Source organism: Chiloscyllium plagiosum, unplaced genomic scaffold (genome assembly GCF_037043375.1).
Source record: "Chiloscyllium plagiosum isolate Xiang-an unplaced genomic scaffold, Cpla_swu_hap1 HiC_scaffold_46, whole genome shotgun sequence".
NCBI lineage: Eukaryota > Metazoa > Chordata > Chondrichthyes > Orectolobiformes > Hemiscylliidae > Chiloscyllium > Chiloscyllium plagiosum.
Window position 1 is genome coordinate 16,925,634 of NW_028270184.1, and position 17,260 is coordinate 16,942,893.

Genomic DNA, 17,260 nt, shown 5'->3' on the forward strand with positions numbered 1-17,260 from the left:
AGAGGATTGGGCCTATATGGACTTCAGTACACAATGGCAGACTGATTAGCAAGGGGTTGGATCACATGGAATAAAGAGAGAAGAATCCATTTGGATATATAACTGGTTAGAAAGTAGGAGACAGCAGGTGGTGGAGGATGGTTGCTTCTCAGAATGAAGACCAGTGGTGTGCTGGGTCCACAGTTTTTCATCACTTATATAAATGATTTCGGTGACTCAGTGGTTAGCACTGCTGCCTCACTGCACCAGGGTACCAGATTCGAGTCCAGCCTCGGGCAACTGTCTGTGTGGAGTTTCTCCCTGTGTGCACATTCTCCCTGTGTCTGCGTGGGTTTCCTCTGGGTGCTCCGGTTTCTCCTACAGTCCAAAGATGTGCAGGTCAGGTGAGTTGGCCATGTTAAATTGCCCATAGTGTTAGGTGCATTAATCACAGGGGAATGGGTCTGGGTGGGTTACTCTTTGGAGGGTCGGTGTAGACTGGTTGGGCCGAAGGGCCTGTTGAAATTTGCGAAAAGGTGGGCAGCGAAAAGGTTTATTTCAGGGACCTTGATCAGATAGGAACAGATGGAATTTAATTTAATTTGAAATCAGGTCAGGACATATACACTTAATGGTAATGACCTGGGAAGCTGAATAGGCTGGGGCTGTTTTTCCTGGAGCGTCGAAGGCTGAGAAATACTGAGAAAAAAAATCAATCTGACACATGTACATATGGGTAAGGGAGTGAGTCAAACAGTCAGGGCAGGAAGGAACATAGCAGAGAACAAGGTAGGACCTACTAGAGAAGGTGCAAAACTTGACCTACTCTTTGGAAATAAGGCAGGGCAGGTGACTGAGGTGTCAGTGGGGAAGCACTTTGGGGCCAGTGACCATAATTCTATTCTTTTTAAAATAGTGATGGAAAAGGATAGACCAGATCTTTTCGCAGCAGAGAGCGACAGGAGCTGGGCAGAAGTTCAGACGGAGCGCAAAGCCGGTCGGGAAGGTAAGTGATTGCTATTAGAGTGGGTGTGTTCTAAACCCCAGGTCCTACAAAGTAGGGTCTCCCTCCCTCCCTCCTCCTCTAACCTTAATTAATAGGCCACAGACTTGCCACAAAAAGAGGGTCTAAGGAAGTTTAGATCGAAGAGTGAGGCTTCAGCTCAGGAATCTTTGACAAGGAGGTTGAGTGAAGTGATTACGCCACAGTTGAAGAGGGTGAAGACATGACTGCCCAGCTGGTTCAGTGCGCTACGTGCTTGATGTGAGAGGTCAATGACTCTGGTGTGTCTGGCTCGTATATGTGTGGAAAGTGTGTGCACATTCAGCAATTGACCGAGCATATTGCAGCGCTGACGACAGAACTCAAAGACCTTAGGCTCATCCGAGAGAATGAGATCTTTCTGGACAAGACCTTCAGCGAGGTTATTACACCAATCATGCCAGAAGAGAGCAGAAGAGAGCAGACGATGAGGAAGGCAGAGAGGAGACAGGTGCAAGAGACCCCGGGAGAAGTACCTGTCAGGAACAAGTTGAAGCTTTTGGAAACAGTAGAGACTGATGACACTGCCAGTTCGCAAGGCGGCCAAGTCTGTCAATCAAAAGTTGGCGCAGAGGCAGAGCGGAAGAGTCAGACATCGCACAGAGCCGTGGTAATAGGGGACTCCATCGTGAGAGGAACTGACAGGGGTTTTTGTGGCAGCAGACGGGATTTAAGGATGGTGTGTTGCCTTCCTGGTGCCAGGGTGAAAGACATCGCGGACAGAGTGCAGGAAATCCTCAAGGATGAGGGTGAAGAGCCAGAGGTGGTGGTACATGTCGGCACAAATGATGTCAGGAAGAAGAGGAGGAACATACTACAGCGGGACTTCGGAGAACTAGGAAGAAGGCTGAAAAGCAGGACGTCCAAGGTGGTTATCTCCGGTTTGCTTCCAGTTCCTCGGGCTAGTGTGGCCAGAAACAGGGAGATAATGGACTTGAACATGTGGTTGGGGAACTGGTGCAGGAAGCAAGGTTTTAAATTCTTGGATCACTGGGGTATATTTTGTGGTAAGCATTAATTCTACAAGACAGACGGTTTGCACCTTAATAGGTTAGGGACCAGCATTCTGGCAGGCAGGTTTTCTACTGCAACACCGCTACATTTAAACTAAGTAGCGGGGGGGAGGGGACAAACTGGATGTTTAAAAAGGAAACTGAAGGGAAAGTTAGAACAAGAGAAGTCAAGAAAGACAACTGTATCAATGAGACAGAAAACTCAGAAAAGGATCATGCTGTAAGTTTGAGTGAAATAGGGGTTGATGGGAAGGGTGAGAGCAGTAACAAATTAAAAATACTATACATGAATGCACGAAGCATTAGACATAAGATGGATGAGCTTGAGGCTCTTTTGGAAATTGGCAGATACGATATTGTGGGGATAACTGAGACGTGGCTTCAAGTGGACAGGGCCTGGGAAATGAATATTCAAGGCTACACGTGCTATCGTAAGGACAGACTGACGGGCAGAGGGGGTGGGGTGTCTTGTTGGTAAGGGAGGATATTCAGTCCCTTGCACAGGGGGACCTAGAGTCAGGGGATGTAGAGTCAGTGTGGATAGAGCTGCGAAATACTAAGGGTAAAAAGACCCTCTTGGGAGTCATCGACAGGCCCCCAAACAGTAGTCTGGATGTCGGATGTAAGTTGAATCAGGAGCTGAAATTGGCCTGTCGCAAAGATGTTACTACAGTTGTTATGGGGGATTTTAACATGCGGGTAGACTGGGAGAATCAGGATGGTATTGGGCCTCAAGAAAGAGACTTTGTGGAGTGCCTCAGAGATGGATTCCTAGAGCAGCTGGTGCTGGAGCCGACCAGGGAGAAGGCAATTCTGGATCTGGTATTGTGTAACAAACCAGAATTGGTCAGAGACCTCGAAGTGAAGGAGCCATTGGGAAGTAGTGACCATAATACATTAAGCTTCAATCTGCAATTTGAGAGGGAGAGGGTACAGTCGGAAGTGACAGTACTTCTGTTGAATAAAGGGAACTATGGAGCTATGAGGGAGGAGCTGGCCAAAGTTCAATGGTGCAATACCTTAGCAGGGATGACCGTGGAGGAACAATGGCGGATATTTCTGTGTATAATGCAGAAGTTGCAGGGTCAGTTCATTCCTAAAAGGAAGAAAGATCCCAGGAGGAGGCATGGGCGGCCGTGGCTGACGAGGGAAGTAAAGAAACATATAAAGTTAAAAGAGAAAAAGTATAACATAGCTAAGATAAGTGGGAAAACTGAGGACTGGGAAGCTTTTAAAGAGCAACAGAGGATTACTAAGAAGGAAATACGCAGACGAAAAATGAGGTACGAAGGTAAACTGGCCAAGAATATAAAGGAGGATAGTAAAAGCTTTTTTAGGTATGTGCAAGGCAAAAAAATGGTTAGGACAAAAATTGGGCCCTTGAAGACAGAAACAGGGGAATATATTACTGGGAACAAAGAAATGGCAGAAGAATTAAATGGGTACTTCAAATCTGTGTTCACTGGGGAAAACACAAGCAATCTCCCTGAGGTAACAGTGGCTGAAGGACCTGAACTTAAGGGAATTTATATTTGCCAGGAATTTGGTGTTGGAGAGACTGTTAGGTCTGAAGGTTGATAAGTCTCCTGGGCCTGATGGTCTACATCCCAGGGTACTGAAGGAGGTGGCTCAGGAAATCGTGGATGCGTTGGTGATTATTTTCCAGAGTTCGATAGATTCGGGTCGGTTCCTGAGGATTGGAGGGTGGCTAATGTTATACCACTTTTTAAGAAAGGTGGGAGAGAGAAAGCAGGAAATTATAGACCAGTTAGTCTGACCTCAGTGGTGGGAAAGATGCTGGAGTCTATTATAAAGGATGAAATTACGGCACATCTGGATAGTAGTAACAGGATAGGACAAAGTCAGCATGGATTTATGAAGGGGAAATCATGCTTGACTAATCTTCTTGAATTTTTTGTGGATGTAACTCTGAAGTTGGACGAGGGAGATCCAGTAGATGTAGTGTACCTGGACTTTCAGAAAGCTTTTGATAAAGTCCCACACAGGAGGTTAGTGAGTAAAATTAGGGCGCATGGTATTGGGGGCAAAGTACTAGATTGGATTGAAAATTGGTTGGCTAATAGGAAACAAAGGGTAGTGATAAACGGCTCCATTTCGGAATGGCAGGCAGTGACCAGTGGGGTACCGCAGGGATCCGTGCTGGGACCACAGCTTTTTACAATATATGTGAATGATATAGAAGATGGTATCAGCAATAACATTAGCAAATTTGCTGATGATACAAAGCTGGATGGCAGGGTAAAATGTGATGAGGATGTTAGGAGATTACAGGGTGACCTGGACAAGTTAGGTGAGTGGGCAGATGCATGGCAGATGCAGTTTAATGTGGATAAATGTATGGTTATCCACTTTGGTGGCAAGAACAGGAAGGCAGATTACTACCTCTATGGAATCAATTTATGTAAAGGGGCAGTACAGAGAGATCTGGGTGTTCTTGTACACCAGTCAATGAAGGCAAGCATGCAGGTACACAGGTAGTGAAGAAGGCTAATAGCATGCTGGCCTTCATAACAAGAGGAATTGAGTATAGAAGCAAAGAGGTGCTTCTGCAGCTGTACAGGGCCCTGGTGAGACCACACCTGGAGTACTGTCTGCAATTCTGGTCTCCTAATTTGAGGAAAGACATTCTGGCTATTGAGGGAGTGCAGCGTAGGTTCATGAGGTCAATTCCTGAAATGGCGGGATTACCTTACACTGAAAGACTGAAGCGACTGGGCTTGTATACCCTTGAGTTTAGAAGACTGAGAGGGGATCTGATTGAGACGTATAAGATTATGAAAGGATTGGACACTCTGGCAGCAGGAAACATGTTTCCGCTGATGGGTGAGTGCCGAACCAGAGGACACAGCTTAAAAATACGGGGTCGACCATTTAGGACAGAGATGAGGAGAAACTTCTTCACCCAGAGAGTGGTGGCTGTGTGGAATGCTCTGCCCCAAAGGGCAGTGGAGGCCCAGTCTCTGGATTCATTTAAGAAAGAGTTGGATAGAGCTCTCAAAGATAGTGGAATCAAGGGTTATGGAGATAAGGCAGGAACAGGATATTGATTAGGAATGATCAGCCATGATCATATTGAATGGTGGTGCAGGCTCGAAGGGCTGAATGGCCTACTCCTGCACCTATTGTCTATTGTCAAAAGTTGAAGTTCTGAATTGGAGAAAGGCCAATTTTGACGGTATTAGGCAAGAACTTTTGAACGCTGATTGGAGGCAGATGTTCGCAGGTAAAGGGACAGCTGGAAAATGGGAAGCCTTCAGAAATGAGATAACAAGAATCCAGAGAAGGTATATTCCTGTCAGGGTGAAAGGGAAGGCTGGTAGGTATAGGGAATGCTGGATGACTAAAGAAATTGAGGATTTGGTTAAGAAGAAGAAGGAAGCATATGTCAGGTACAGACAGGATAGATCGAGTGAATCCTTCGAAGAGTATAAAGAAAGTAGGAGTATACTTAAGAGGGAAATCAGGAAGGCAAAACGGGGACATGAGACAGCTTTGGCAAATAGAATTAAAGAGAATCCAAAGGGGCTTTACAAATATATTAAGGACAAAAGGGTAACTAGGGAGAGAACAGGGCCCAAAAATGTGTTGCTGGAAAAGCGCAGGTCAGGCTGCATCCAAGGAGCAGGAGAATTGACGTTTCGGCTCATGCCCGAAACGTCTATTCTCGTGCTCCTTCAATGCTGCCTGACCTGCTGCGTTTTCCAGCAACACATTTTCAGCTCTGATCTCCAGCATCTGCAGTCCTCACTTTCTCCTTGAGAATAGGGCCCCTCAGCAAGGTGGCCTTTGTGTGGAGCCACAGAAAATGGGGGAGATACTAAGTGAATATTTTGCATCAGTATTTACTGTGGAAAAGGATATGGAAGATATAGACTGCAGGGAAATAGATGGTGACATCTTGCAAAATGTTCAGATTACAGAGGAGGAAGTGCTGAATGTCTTGAAATGGTTAAAGGTGGATAAATCCCCAGGACCTGATCAGGTGTACCCGAGAACTCTGTGGGAAGCTAGAAAAGTGATTGCTGGGCCTCTTGCTGAGATATTTATATCATCGATAGTCACAGGTGAAGTGCCAGAAAACTGGAGGTTGGCAAACATGTTTAAGGAGGGCGGTAAAGACAAGCCAGGGAACTACAGACCGATGAGCCTGACCTCGGTGGTGGGCAAGTTTTTGGAGGGAATCCTGAGGGATGGGATGTACATGTATTTAGAAAGGCAAGGACTGATTCTGGATAGTCAACATGGCTTTGTGTGTGGGAAATCATGTCTCACAAACTTGACTGAGTTTATTGAAGAAGTAACAAAGAAGATTGATGAGGGCAGAACAGTAGATGTGATCTATATGGACTTCAGTAAGGCGTTCGACAAGGTTCCCCATAGGAGACTGATTAGCAAGGTTAGATCTTATGGAGTACAGGGAGAACTAGCCATTTGGATCCAGAACTGGCTCAAAGGTAGAAGACAAGAGGGTAGTGGTGGAGGGTTGTTTTTCAGACTGGAGGCCTGTGACCAGTGGAGTGCCACAAGGATTGGTGCTGGGCCCTCTACTTTTTGTCATGTACATAAATGATTTGGATGTGAGCATAAGAGGTACAGTTAGTAAGTTTGCAGGTGACACCAAAATTGGAGGTGTAGTGGACAGCGAAGAGGATTACTCAGATTACAACAGGATCTGGACCAGATGGGCCAGTGGGCTGAGAAGTGGCAGATGGAGTTTAATTCAGATAAATGTGAGGTGCTGCATTTTGGGAAAGCAAATCTTAGCAGGACTTATACACTTAATGGTAAGGTCCGAGGGAGTGTTGCTGAACAAAGAGACCTTGGAGTGCAGGTTCATAGCTCCTTGAAAGTGGAGTCGCAGGTAGATAGGATAATGAAGAAGGCGTTTGGTATGCTTTCCTTTATTGGTCAGAGTATTGTGTACAGGAGTTGGGAGGTCATGTTGCAGCTGTACAGGACATTGGTTAGGCTACTGTTGAAATATTGTGTGCAATTCTGGTCTCCTTCCTATAGGAAAGGTGTTGTGAAACTTGAAAGGGTTCAGAAAAGATTTACAAGGATGTTGCCAGGGTTGGAGGATCTGAGCTACAGGGAGAGGCTGAACAGGCTGGGGCTGTTTTCCCTGGAGCGTCGGAGGCTGAGGAGTGATCTTACAGAGGTTTACAAAATTATGAGGGGCCTGGATAGGATATATAGACAAAGTCTTTTCCATGGGGTCAGTGAGTCCAGAACTAGAGGGCATAGGTTTAGGGTGAGAGGGGAAAGATATAAAAGAGACCTAAGGGGCAACTCTTTCACGCAGAGGGTGGTACGTGTATGGAATGAGTTGCCAGAGGAAGTGGTGGAGGCTGGTACAATTGCAACATTGAAGTGGCATTTGGATGGGTGTATGAATAGGAAGGGTTTGGAGGGATATAGGCCGTGTGCTGGCAGGTGGGACTAGATTGGGTTGGGATATCTGGTCAGCATTGACGGGTTGGACCGAAGGGTCTGTTTCCATGCTGTGCATATCTATGACTGATAAATTAAACTGCATTTACTTCAATGCAAGAGGGTTAACAGGGAAGGCAGATGAACTCAGGGCATGGTTGGGAACATGGGATTTGGATATCACAGCAATTACAGAGATGTGGCTCAGGATGGATAGGATTGGCAGCTTAATGTTCCAGATTATAGATGCTATAGCAAGGATGGAGAGGAGAGGGTGTGGCCTTTTTGATAAGGGATCGCATTACTGCTGTACTTAGGGAAGATGTTCCTGCGAATACATCGAGGTAAGTTATTTGGGTGGAACTGGTGATCTGCAGAATTCAATGCCACACAAAGCGGTTTCGGCCAAAACACTGAACGTTTTGAGGAAGATAGACGTAGTTCTGATAGCTAAAGGGATCACAGAATAGAAGTCAAAAGTGGGAACATGGTATTGAGGAGGATAGTCAGCCAAGATCATACTGAATAGTGGAGCAGGATCAAACACCACAACATACTCCTTTTTATGTGTCTATTCAGTTAAAGGTGGGATACAAAAGCAAAGCAATGGTAACTGACACAGATATCAGCACTACCTTATCACCACTGGATGAAAATTCTTTTACCCCTTTTCAGACAGCTTCACCACACGAACTGCAGCAGTTCAAGGAGATCAAGGACGGACAGAATGAGTTTAGAAGCTTTTGGACTGGCTCCTCTGTCTCTTGTTTTCTATCCAGCTCTCAAATTGTTCAATGCTCTGGGAAAGACATCAGAGTACGTAGGAAATAAGAAAATATTTAAGTAAGTTTGCTGAAACTGTTAACATTCACTGCTGACTTAGAAATTAGATAAAGTTTTACGTGCCTGTAAACAACACATTATCCAAGGATTGCACAAGACTTGGCACCCATAGTTGGAAACTATTCAATTGAACTGACAACTTACTTTTTTTTTCTGTTTAATATATCCCCTATCTCTCTCTGTCAATCAGTGAGACTGAACGTTATAAACGAAGAAGATTGTGTTTAAATCAAGATATTGATTAGATTGCCTAATTGCCTACATTAGTTTTGTTCAAGTTAGTGTTATTTCTTTCTTCCATAAACTTGCCATCCAAGGTCTGTTATTCATAAAGTCCAGTAAGGAACATTGTGGCAATTTTGAGGGTCATTCAATCTTTTAATTACACTGTGAATTCAGTCATAGTGAGGCTAATATGTTTTGGATTGCTATCTTTGTGTCATAACAAGTATTTGATCTTCAAGATTAGCACAGAAACAGAAATGATCTCCAGTGCAGGACACACAATTCCTGGCCATTGGAAGATAAAGCTGGGAAATCCGCAGCATAACCTGCAATTTACATCCAGGTATGGTCTCAAAAACAAACAAACATTCCTTTTAACATAAATTGCTGCTCATAATCCAGAGATCACAGTGCACAGTGCAAGAACCTTTAGTTACAGATTGTGTGGTACACTACTCATTGCAACTGGATTAATGAGAGATGATCTCACTGAAGCAATTCAATCCTGAAGGGGTGTAACAGGGTAAATGCTGAGATGATGTTCCCTCTCACTGGAAAGATCAGGATGAGAAAGAATAATCTCAGAATAAACTGAGCCAATTTAAAACTGAAAAGAGGAGGATTTTCATCTCAGAGGGTTGAGAGTTCTTGGGATTTCCTGCCAAAGAGAGCTATGGGGGCAGAGTCCTTGTGTATAGCTAAGGCTGAGATAGATAGATTCTTGATCACGAGGAGGATCAAGGGTTACAGGAAAAATGCTGGAAAGTGATCTCTCCACCCTTCAGGCGTTCTGCCTGTATTCCTGATGAAAGGCTTTTGCCCGAGACGTCGATTTTACTGCTCCTCGGATGCTGCCTGAACTGTGTGCTCTTCCAGCACCACTAATCCAGAATGAGGAATGTCAGGTCAACCAATCTTTTTGAATGGTGTAATAGACTCAAGGATCTGAATGGTCCACTCCTACTCCTAATACATATGGTCTTCCAGTGGACTGTGGAAATAGCTGTAACCAGTTAGACAACCTGAGAGAGTGTTCCAGTCTACCAACTGTGGAAAGAGCTTTAACATGGACTGAAATAAAATCACACTGCATGGAGTTGAGAAAAAAAACTACATAGATGTTCTGTCAATTGGATTAGAATTTATCTGGGAGAATGTGAGGACTGCAGATGCTGGAGAGTCAGAATTGAAAAGTGTGGCACTGGAAAAGCACCAGTCAGACAGCATCAAAGAGCAAGAGAATCGACATTTCAGGCATAAAGCCTTCATCAGGAAACTACTGAAGTTAATGTTTTAGCCGTGTGGTTAAAGGGTCCCAATGTGGTATGTGAGGCATTCTTCCTCCTGTTGGTGGGTGACTTTGATCTGGCGGTGAAAGAGGCCCAGGACTTGTATGTCCTTGGTGGAGTGGGAGGGGGAGTTGAAGTTGTCAGCTACAGAACAGTGGGGTTGTTTGGTTCATGTGTCCCAGACGTGTTGCCTGAACAGAGCGTTTCATTGATTTCACTAGTTTCCAAATTTTCTCTTCCACCTCATCCCAGATTCAAACTTCCAATTCGGCACCACTCCCTTGACCTCTCTTACTTAATCACTCCACCCTCCCCACTGAGCTATCACAAGTAACCCCCACCCATATCCACCAATCGCCTTCCTAGCTACCTTCAACCCACCCCCATCCTTCTATTCATCTCTCAGCCCCTTTCCCCCGAATCATTCCTGATGAAGGGCTTATTTGGAAACGTTGACTCTCCTACTCCTCTGATGCTCCCTGCCTTGCTGTGCTTTTCCAGCATCACACCTTTTGATTTAGAATTTATCTGACCATCTAGCCAACAGAGACAGTGATTCCTACAACATGGAGATCCTGTGGAAATATCAGGACAATGACAGGGATACAGTTACCCACCTGAGCTGCCTACCCAATGGTGCAGTCACACGAGGGACAGACCTGCTCCATGTGCAAGAAGGATTCAGTCAGACATCCAGCTGCTGAGAGCCCTGTAGGTTTACAGGGGTTTACATGAATTGGATTCTGGTGGAATTTCTACTTTTTAACCCGACGAGCTTCATCTCGCCTTCATATTGCTCTTTTCCAGTAAGCCCTCCCCCCTCCGGGAGGAACCAAACAAAGCAGCAGATCCCCAGATGGAGGCATTGACACAGATTGGGGTTGTACACGGCACCGTCCACTCACTGTGACATCAACGCGCTAACTGCGCTTGCGTACTCCCTCCTCCCGCTGAACTAAAATGGCGGCATTTGACAGGGGCCTGTTTCTGGGAAGACGCCTGAGGCCTTCTGCGCATTAAATCGCGGCTCCGGTAACCCCATTTTGGGGGCTAGAACCCCACGCTGATCAATCACTAAATTTTCTAACTAAAAATATAACTGTGTCCCTTGAATCTTAACTCACCGCCTGTGAATGGGAGAGACTAACATTTCTTTCCAGCTATGACATCCGGCGCAAATTCTCACAATCCATATTAACTGTGCGCATGCTCCTGCGTCAGCCCAACCGGTGTTGACGTCACGGCCAAGGGCAGGCAAAGGGCGGAGCTCGATGTAGTCGTCGTTAAACCAATCAGAGGGATAGCGTGGCTGGGCGTGCAGCTGGACCAATCAAGAAACGGAGGTTGGGCCGGCTCTCCAATTGACAACGGGTCACAGAGAGGGGCGGGCTAGCCCGTCAGCCATTCAGCGAAAGAGAAGGCGGGTCTGGAACTGTGACGAGAGCATGCTTCGCAGGCAGCTGCAGCTCGAGCTGAGGAGGAGGGCTGTTATCTGTCTGCTGTTTGTAATAGCTTGTTCAATGGGAAGTATTTCCACATCGTCAATGCCAACCAGATGTCACAGCAAGGTCTAACTGCAATCACCATCACCTCACTGTCATCAGCCTTTCACAGTGCAAGGTAGAGGTTTGTCTATTGTGTCTGTTGGAAAACATTCCAAGATCAGTGTCACTGAAAGGCTCTGAGTGATTTGAAATGTGAGCAAAGCAGCCTTCAGGGATGTGATCTGGGTGGCAATATGGTAGCACGCTTAGGTAAGTTTGCAGACTGCACCAAGATTGGTGGTATAATAGACAATGAAGAAGGTACCGTAAGATTACAAAGGGATCTTGATCAAATGGGTCAATGGGCTGAAAATTGGCAGGTGAAGTTCAATCTGGATAAATGTGAGGTGTTGCAATTTGGTCCAACAAACATGGAGTTGGGCGTATGAAGTTAATGGTCGCGCCTTGGGTAGTGTTGTAAAACAGAGGGACTCAGGGGTGCAGGCACATAATTCTTAGACGTTTGTGTCACGTTAAAGCATTTGACACACTTGTCTTCATTTTTCAGTCCTTTGCGAATAGGAGTTGGGAAGTCATGTTGAGGCCTCTTCTGGAATACTGTGTCCAGTTCTGGTTGCCCAGTTATAGGAAGGATATTATAGGCAGCACGGTGGCTCGGTGGTTAGCACTGCTGCCTCACAGCACCAGGGTCCCAGGTTCGATTCCAGCCTTTGCCGACTGTCTGTGTATTCTCCCCATGTCTGCGTGGGTTTTCTCTGGGTGCTCCAGTTTCCTCCCACAGTCACTAAAGTATGCAAGTCAGATAAATCGCTAATAGCGTTAGGTGCATTAGTCAGAGGGAAATGGGTCTGGGTGGGTTACTGTTTGTGGACTGGTTGGGCCGAAGGGCCTGTTTCCACACTGTAGGGAATCTAATCTCATGTCCTCTCCAGCTTAATTCCCTACAGTGTGGAAACAGGCCCAACCAGTCCACCCTGACCCTCCGAAGAGTAACCCACTAAGGGAAATTATAGCACTGCCAATTCACCTAACCTGCACATCTTTGGACTATGGGAGGAAACCGGAGCACCTACAGGAAACACACGTAGAGAGGGGCGGGGGGATATGCAAACTCCACAAAACAGTCACCCAAGGCTGGAATTGAACCTGGGTCCCTGGTGCTGTGAGGCAGTAGTGCTAACCACTGCGCTACCGTGCCACCCTAACGTACAGTACAGTAACAACATGTCATGGAGGGAGTCGAACCTCGACTCTGCGGAGGTTACAAACCTAAACCCAGCAGCTTAGACCGCTCGACCATAGCCCAGATCTATGAGGGTATTGCTGGATATGATTAATAAAGAGAGGCTGAATAGGCTGGGTCTATTTTCACTAGAGTGTAAGACGTTGAGAGGTAACCTTATAGAAGTTTATAAAATAAGGAAGAGTATAGATAGAGTTAATGGCAATTGTCTTTTCCCTAAGATGGGGGGAGTAAGGTGAGAGGAGAAAGGTTTGAAAAAAATAAGGGCTAAACTTTTTACATAGGGTGGTTTGCATGTGAAACAAACTTCCTCAGTGTTTTAAAAAAATTCTCAAGGTCAGGTTCGTAGGAGAGTAGTCTGACACAGAACAAACGACCAAGAGGCGAGTCTGCTAGAATATGAGCATTTTATTCCCCGCAGCGTCGCCACAACCAGGTCTCATCTCAAGGGGTCTGGCTTATACTCACTCTACATGTTACCGGAACTGGGAGCCGTCAGTTCTCGTAGAGCGGTTGCCAACAACCCACGCTCGGCGGTTAAACGTAACCCCGGAGCAGACTCACCGAACTGGAGACTTTTCCAGCTGATATACTCTTTTCCAGATATAAACATTCATGTGAACAGCAGAGCAAGGCTAAAAAACACATTCCATTCTGGTTACATACAGATAAGAAGAATAAGATTCACACGGGACTAAGCAACACCTCCATTCCGGTTAGATTCACACATGTATTGGGACATAATTTTTAACCGTTTCACCACACTCAGGAAGTGGTGGATTACAATGTTTAAAAGACATTTGGATAAGTAGATGAATAGAAAAGGTGTGGACGGATATGGGCCAGGAATAGGCAGGACTGCACGTGTTGTGTTGAGGCCTCTTCTGGAATACTGTGTCCAGTTCGGGTTGCCCAATTATAGGAAGGATATTATGGGCATCACGGTGGCTCAGCCGTTAGCACTGCTGCCTCACATCACCAGGAACCCAGGATTCCAACCTTGAGCAAATTCTTTGTGGGTTTGCATGTTTTCCCATGAGTTTGTGGGTTTCCTCCAGGTGCAGGTTAGGTAGATTGTCCCATAATGTGCAAGTTAGGTGGGGTTAACCATGGCAAACACTCCATGTGGGTTTGCTGAGGTGGGGTGGGGGAGTGTCTGGATGGCATGCTCTACAGAGGGTAGGTGAAAACTTGATGGGCTGAGTGGCCTCTTTGTGCACTGGAGGGATTCTATCTTCTGCCGATCTTGAAGATGGTTGGGCCTAATTCATTACCCAGCCTTTTCCAACTTATATTAATTACTTGAATGAGGGGATTGAAGGCAATATTGCTAAAGATGGATAGAAAACCATGTGATGAAGACATGAGGTTGCAGGCAGATATAGTTACGATTAGTGTATGGGCAAAACATCTTGCAGATGGAATGTCATGTGCGAAATTGTGACATCACTTTTGCAGGAACGATAAATAAGAGCAGAACATTCGTTAAATTGAGAATGCAACTCAGAATTTTGCAGTTAGAGGGATTTAGCGATTATTACGTTGGAGTCACAAAGTTGTTATGTAATTAAGAAAGCTAAGAGGCTGTATCCTTTTTTTATAACAGGAATTGAACATAAACAGAACGATGGAGAAAGTGAGGATTGCAGATGCTGGAGATCAGAGCTGAAAATGAGTTGCTGGAAAAGCGCAGCAGGTCAGGCAGCATCCAAGGAGCAGGAGAATCGACGTTTCGGGCATGAGCCCTTCTTCAGGAAGAAGAAGGGCTCATGCCCGAAACGTCGATTCCTGCTCCTTGGATGTTGTCTGACCTGCTGCGCTTTTCCAGCAACACATTTTCAGCATAAACAGAACGATGTTCTGTTTCATTTGTGCAGCAATTGCTGAGATCACGTCTCGGTGGCCATGTTCAGATTTGGTCTCATGTAAATTAATAGAAGGTAGTTGAGAGGAGGTTTACATGATTGATATGTGGAATCAGCAGATTATCGAAGGAAGATTTATATTCCTTGCTGGTCTAGTGATTGGGATTCAGTGCTTTCACTGTTGCAGTCCAGGTTTCATTCCAGGGCAGAGTATGAGAGTTAAATCGTTCTGCTAATTTATCGTAATGACAGCATTTCTAACAGATATTTGGGGTGGCACAGTGTCTTAGTGGTTAGTACTGCTGTCTCACAGCGCCAGGGACCCGGGTTCGATTCCAGCCTCGAGTGACTGTCTGTGTAGAGTTTGCACGTTCTCCCCCATGTCTGCGTGGGTTTCCTCCAGGTGCTCCAGTTTCCTCCTACAATCCAAAGATGTGTAGGTTAGATGAATTGGCCATGTTAAATTGCCCACAATGTTCAGGGATGTGCCGGTTTGGTGTATTAGTCAGGGGTAAAACGTAGAATAGAAGGGTGGGGAATAGGTCTGGATGGGTTACTCTTTGGAGGGTCAGTGTGGACATGTTAGGCGGAACGGCCTGTTTCCACACTGTAGGAATTCTGTGATTGATAATAGAATCAACCATAGACTTCCAAAAGGCGTTTGATAAGGTGCCTCACAGGAGACTGCTGAGTAAGGTGAGGACCCATGGTGTTCAAAGTGAGGTATTGGCATGAATTGAGGATTGGCTGTCTGACAGAAGGCAGAGAGTTGGGATAAAAGGTTCTTTTTTGGAATGGCAGCTGGTGACAAGTGGTGTCCCACAGGGTTCAGTGTTGGGGCTGCAGCTGTTCACGTTATATATAAATGATCTGGATGAGGAAACTGGGGGCATTAAGGCGAAGTTTGCCGATGATGCAAAGTTAGGTGGACAAGCAGGTAGTTCTGAGGAGGTGGGGAGACTACAGAAAGGTTAAGACAGTTAAGGAGAATGGTTCTATAAATGGCTGATGAAATTCAATGTGAGCAAATACGAGCTCTTGCACTTTGGAAAAAAGAACACAGACGTGGACTATTTTATAAATGGTGAGAAAATTCACAAAGCCAAAGTAGAAATAGAACTGGGAGTGCTCACACAGGATTCTCTAAAGGTTGACTTACAATTTGAGTCCATGGTGAAGAAAACAAATGTAATGTTGTCATTTATCTCAAGAGGGTTGGAATGTAAAAATGGTGATGTGGTACTGAGACTTTACAAAGCTCTGGTTAGGCCCCATTTAGAATACTGTGTCCAGTTTTGGGTGCCACATCTCAGGAAGGGCATATTGGCACTGGAGCATGTCCCACGGAGATTCACATGTAAGATCCCTGGAATTGTAGGCTGAACATACGATGAATGGCTGAGAATCCTGGGATTGTATTCATTACAGTTTAGAAGGTTGAGTGGAGGTCTAATAGAAACTTACAAGATAATGCATGGCTTAGAAAGGGTGGACGCTGCGAAATTGTTTGTGTGAGATGTGGATACTAGGACTCATGGGCATAGCCTTAGAATTAGAGAGGGTCAATTGAGAATGAAAGTAATAAGACATTTCTTCAGCCAGAGAGTGGTTGGCCTGTGGAATTCATTGCCATGGAGCACAGTGGAGGCCAGGATGTTAAATGACTTCAAGGCAGAGATTGATCAATTTTTAATCTCGCAAGGAATTAAGGGATACGGGGAGAGTGCAGGTAAGTGGCGTTGAAATGCCCATCAGCCGTGATTGAAGGGTGGAGTGGACATGATGGGCCGAATGGCCTTACTTCCACTCCTGTTTCTTATGGTCTTAATCTTCACCCCAGTGTACATCAGGAAGTGACCCGAGAAATAGCAGATCGATTAGTGGTTATCTTCCAAAATTCTGAGTCCTGGAAGAGTTCTGAAGGATTGGAAGGTAGCTAATGTAACCCCAGGATTTAAGAAGGGAAGCAGAGAAGAAGCAGGGAATTTAAATAGTATAGATCATGGGAAAAATGCTAGAGTCTACTATAAAAGGTGTAATAACAGAGGATTTGGAAGATAGTGGCAAGATCAGACAGAATTAGCAAAGCATTTTTCTCTTCTGTAGATCTTTTGAGATTTTCTTTTGTTGACCATGAATTTTCTCCAAGCCATTCACCATCCTGACTTGGAAATGTATTTCAGTTCCTTCACTGTTGTTGGGACAAAGCCCTGAATTTCCTCTCGAACAGTGTGGTCGGTCTACCTGCAGCTCATGCACTGCAGCGGTTCCAGAAGGCAGCTCATCATCCCCTTCTCAATGGCAACTTAAGAATACCCACGTGAATTCAAAAAAAATCATTGGGGTCAAATGTGAATGCGGAATTCAAGCCTGAATAGATAAGCCTTGATCTGAAGACTCGAGGGACCGAATGCACTTCTGCTGTTCCTATTTTGAGTGTTCCCTACCTCTTCTACCAAAATGCATAATCTCTTCAGGAATATTGTATTCCCTGGAATTTAGAACATTGATGAATGATTTGAATAAAAGTTTCCAGATTATAATTGAAGTTGGTCAGGTCGATAGCGAGGAACTATTCCCACTGTGTGGGTGTAGTGGGAACTGTCAGAGAAATTAGCCCCATAAAGCAGAAATCACACAAGCCAGATCGGGTGAAATTGACAAGCTGTTTATTATCAGCCCTTTGGCTGGAAGAGAAATTGACTAGGCTGACACAGAACTGACAGTCTGTACTGGTAGATCAAAGGTTCTCTTCCCTGAGCAGAGAATCAAGCCAGTTTTTATAGGAATATTGTACAATGATGC

The 17,260-nt window shown here is 45.3% G+C and overlaps 1 long non-coding RNA gene across 5 annotated transcripts in view; it reads right to left on the reverse strand.

Moving 5' to 3' along the window:
* Window positions 1-11,074, reverse strand: part of LOC122543963 (uncharacterized) — a 43,738-nt gene extending 32,664 nt beyond the window's left edge. The window contains exons 1-2 of one of the 5 annotated variants that reach the window (XR_015754620.1): window positions 10,967-11,074; window positions 8,121-8,284 (exon numbers count right to left, since the gene is read on the reverse strand). This is a non-coding gene — a long non-coding RNA (uncharacterized LOC122543963). Of the gene's footprint in view, window positions 1-8,120; window positions 8,285-10,459; window positions 10,946-10,966 lie in introns of those variants that run through there. The other 4 variants (XR_015754619.1, XR_006310213.2, XR_015754622.1 and 1 more) reach the window with 4 other exon arrangements.
* Window positions 11,075-17,260: the final 6,186 nt, after the last annotated feature.